Genomic DNA, 4,524 nt, shown 5'->3' on the forward strand with positions numbered 1-4,524 from the left:
GTGGCGGAGAAAACGGGAATCCAATAAAGAAGGAATAGGTCAGTATACTTTTATTTCACTTTCATTAATTACGAATTTCAAAAATGAGATTGAAATGCAACATGTCAATGAAAATCTTCTACAATATATTATTCCTTTATTTTATCAAATCATCCTGTGTTGTGTACAAACATTACATTACATGAGATTAATATCATGAACAAAATAGTGAACATGAATAGAGAGTTATTGACTAACATTTACTAGTAAAAGGCAGTCATTAACAAATTTTTATTAGCATATCTTATTTTTTTCAGACGGTATTCCGCATAGAAGGTATGTATAGAATTAACATATTTAATACATGCTCTTATCAGTTAGGCTACAAGTTCTTTCAAACGACAAACGTGTGGATGACTATATGTATACTGTTAGGTTCATAGACAGCCAAAAAAAATATTTTTTCAAACTTGTTTTCTCCAAAACTATTGATTTAATGTGGGACATGTAATGGAAATTTCCTTCCAGATAAACTAATCAGACAAAACGGGCACACCGCATAATACCCTTCGTACAGTAATTAAAACACACAAACGATTCGGATAAACATTTTCACGCATTTTATAGAAATTTTCTCCCCATTAATGTGGTAGTTGAATTATGAATATAACAGTGCAATTTGAAAGATAAGTTCATCCACGCTGGAACTGAATCTATTTTTCAGAGACTTTAGTGAAAACGACTACTCTACCTCTCGATCAGGAGATCTAGGTTCGTTTTTGACAGATGAAGGAGAAATTGAAAATGCACCCTTGGGTACATCTGTTGGTAAATATCCGTTACCTTGTTCAATATATGATGCATGTATGTCAGCGTGCATCGTGAATTCATACAGAATAACTTAAGGCAGAGTAACTTAAGATATTTGTTTCAACAGCACTGCGGTCGTCTGTGAATTATGGTAGAGAGTCAGATGCTACAGAATTAAACAATATCGAATCCACATCAACAATTCCTATTTACACAGAGGTAAAAAAGATGCAAGATATAACTCCGCTAGATTCAGGTATATGTAACGGGTTTGCTTATGATTGGATATAATGTAAACCATTATAGCTAGAGACGAAATTAATTTACTAGTTTATTAGTCCATGTATTACTGATTTACTACAAATATTTTTTTTTTCAATGTAACTATGCTACGTGTAACATGAGTTTAATTAATACATTTAAGGGGTCCAATATGCAGTTGTGGACAAGAACAAAAAGAAACAAAAAGAACAGACTAATGAAGAAGATGGACAACCGCAGAAAAAAGTTGAATATTCCCAAGTGAATAAGAACAACGCAAATAATAAAGGAATCCAGTCTCAAGCAAGCAATGTGAATGCTGTGTATGCTCAAGTCAACAAAAACGGACGCAGATTAGAAGAAAAACAAACCCTTGGTAGAATATGTTATGTTCCTTTATAATTTAACTTCTTCTCACTAATTATCTTTTAAATAAGAGCATTTGCATAACACCATTTTTTTCAACATGTGTGTGTGCAGTGGCAACAGTTCATGTCATATTGTTACACATTATTTATTCTGTCTAACAAAGCTACGAGCAGTAATTTTGTATATAGAAAACATTATTGTTGAAAGTATGATTTATCTGTAGTCATTTATATATTTAGGAAGTGGCGTTACGTATGCTATTCCCGAGTTACCTTCAGGAGAAAATGCTTATGATGAAGTTGTAGCTGGAGGCACTGTTGATCGGGAAATACAAGATGATAACCTAAACAACATATCAGAAATAAGACCTGACAATCAAACCAAGACACAGGTAACCAATTATTATCGAAGGCGATAATGATATATATATAATATAGTAATACATCTAGAGTATTTTACATTTTATAACTATTTTGTTTATTTACGACACATTTTGCCACATAGGAAAAGAATGTGGAGGGATTAATATATGCTGATTTGGAATTGACTAGAAGACAGAAGCCAAAACCAGCTCTAGGGAAACCGAAGCCAATTCGTAAAATACCACCGTGGCAAGATAACTCAGTAGAGTATGCATCCATTGACGTTAGCAAGTTGAAGAAATGAATATACTATTAGGTTATTTCGCGAACACCGAAAAGTATGCACGAAGACAGCACAGCGGGAATATCGACCGACGCGTACGTCGTTCTGTCTGAGTTATATATTTATAGAGTGGAGGTAGGGTAGTATAGTTTGAAATGTTTGGTTAGAGAGGTATTATAAACACTTCGCGCTGGTCGATACTTCCGCTGTAATGTCTTCGTGTATACTTTTAGGTATCTTCGTAATAACCTCATAATATTAGCTCTTTTCTATGTAAATATAATATGTTGAATAATAATTTTGATATTCATGTTTTAATAATTGAAAACAAGTCAAATAATCACATTTATGTTTGGGTTTTTTTCAAAATCATTATAAAACAGCGTATCATAATAATCGTACATACAATGCTGATGGTAAAACAATGCATTCCTCTGTAATGGTAGTATCAATGGAATGCTTTGGAATAAAAATAGAAAATGTAGTGCAGCTTGCTTTTTTATTCACATTGTAATAAAATCATCATTTTCTCATCTCTAGGGAAATCAAACACGTTTTTCAACAATCCTAACAGTATTATAACTTCTACTAGATTTTTAAAACAAGTATATTAATTTAACAATTAGTTTCAATGAGTTTTAAGGTAATGAATAACAACATATACTGCACTGAGGTTTAAAACATGTAAGGAAAGTTATACGAATTCCATAAACAATTGCAGGAAAGCATTTGCTAATATCCATTACATGGCATTCATATACGTAATGAAGATCAGTTAAAACTATATAGGCCTAATTGTTTAACTGTAATTGTGCCTATTCATTGGTTATTCTAAATTGTAAAAGGTAGACTTTGACATATAGACATACCGTGACCACGGCTAAGTACAATTTTATATCATATACAAGATTCATATTTTTTAATCCATTAGCCATAGATAAATACAGTTGCTCAGGTGATAATCGATTTTTTAAGAACTTATTCAACATCGACCAATCAACATATGTTTGCATTATTTTGTGTTCCAATTAATTTAGTACTATATTTTAATTTTTCTATGCAATTTGAGATTTATAATGTATACATTATTTACATAGCTTGCATGGCTGCTTGTGTTTAGTCAATTTTATGACGTACCCTTTGGGTTGTCGATAAATTTAATTTATATATTTGATAATTAAAACGAATGTTTCACTTTTTATTCATTCTTTTCTGACAATAAACAAAATAATAAATAATAGCAGTTAACTGTATTCATTATTATTGAACACATGACAATTTGAACGTTTTTTTAAACTTGCAAACCTAGAAAAAATACCTATAACCCAATGATATTGTTTGACGTAAGTAAATACCCGAGCTTGCCGAAATTAAATTATTTAAGTGACCGTATACTTACACAGAAATTACGGAATAAAATAGGAACGATATGGTACTGTGCCACGAACCACGATTCTAATTATTTTGTTATTTTTCACCTCCAAATTTGCTCAGTTTGTTACCGCCAACAACAAGGATAATTCTACAATGACAAGACACTAGAGTATAAATAATAATTAGTTATAGACAATTTCCATACGTTCAATGTTGATTTGTTGAGATTACATTGAGTTTGTTGCTATCACATATGGTGTTCGTGATACGATACCCAGACGGGGCATGCCATATATTATTTTGTTTGTGAATTGACAACCATGTGAGCAGAGAGTTGTTAAAAAGTTGCTCCAAATTTAATCCAAAGTTAATATTATCAGTGACTACCATATTAATTTGTTGCAGGCCACAATATAACATTGTAATAGGAAGAGAGGGTGGTATTATATTGAATGCATTCAATTTGGCATTGACATGCAGTGACAAATACATTTCGTGGGATCAATATTTTCGTTCATTAGTTTCACGTAGACTGACTGAACATACTTGTGTTAACATTTACGGGATTAAAGTGAGGTAATTTAATAATTACGTGTCATATATGGTGCTTGGTCAAAAGTAGTAAAGCTAAATGCCGTTGGACAGTTATTTATAAAATAAGTTGATAAGTTAATTTATTTGGATGGTAAATGTTATCATTATTGACAGATATATGTTATGTCAATACATATTTTACAATTTGTGTGCAATTCATAATAGCTGCAAGTTCATAAAAATCAATTTATCATTAAGGTTCAGTAGGTTTACGAGTAAATTAAAGCACTTTTTTTAAATGAACGTAATGTTACAAGCCACGCGTCCTGAATGAATTTATACAATAATGCAAGAAAGTGATATTTCATTCAACAATTAATTTTAAGGTGTCATAAAAAAATGGTCGTGTAATTAAAACATACATAGCTGTGATAACACCAAACGTGCTGCAACAAAATATTTTTTTATATTTTTTATTAGTGGACGACTACTGAAAAGTCTTACTTGTGCTGTAAATGTTACATAACTGTTATGTATCTTGTTTCAATAACA

The sequence above is a fragment of the Saccoglossus kowalevskii genome, chromosome 5 (genome assembly GCF_978046115.1).
Source record: "Saccoglossus kowalevskii chromosome 5, keSacKowa6.1, whole genome shotgun sequence".
NCBI classification, from domain to species: Eukaryota; Metazoa; Hemichordata; class Enteropneusta; family Harrimaniidae; genus Saccoglossus; species Saccoglossus kowalevskii.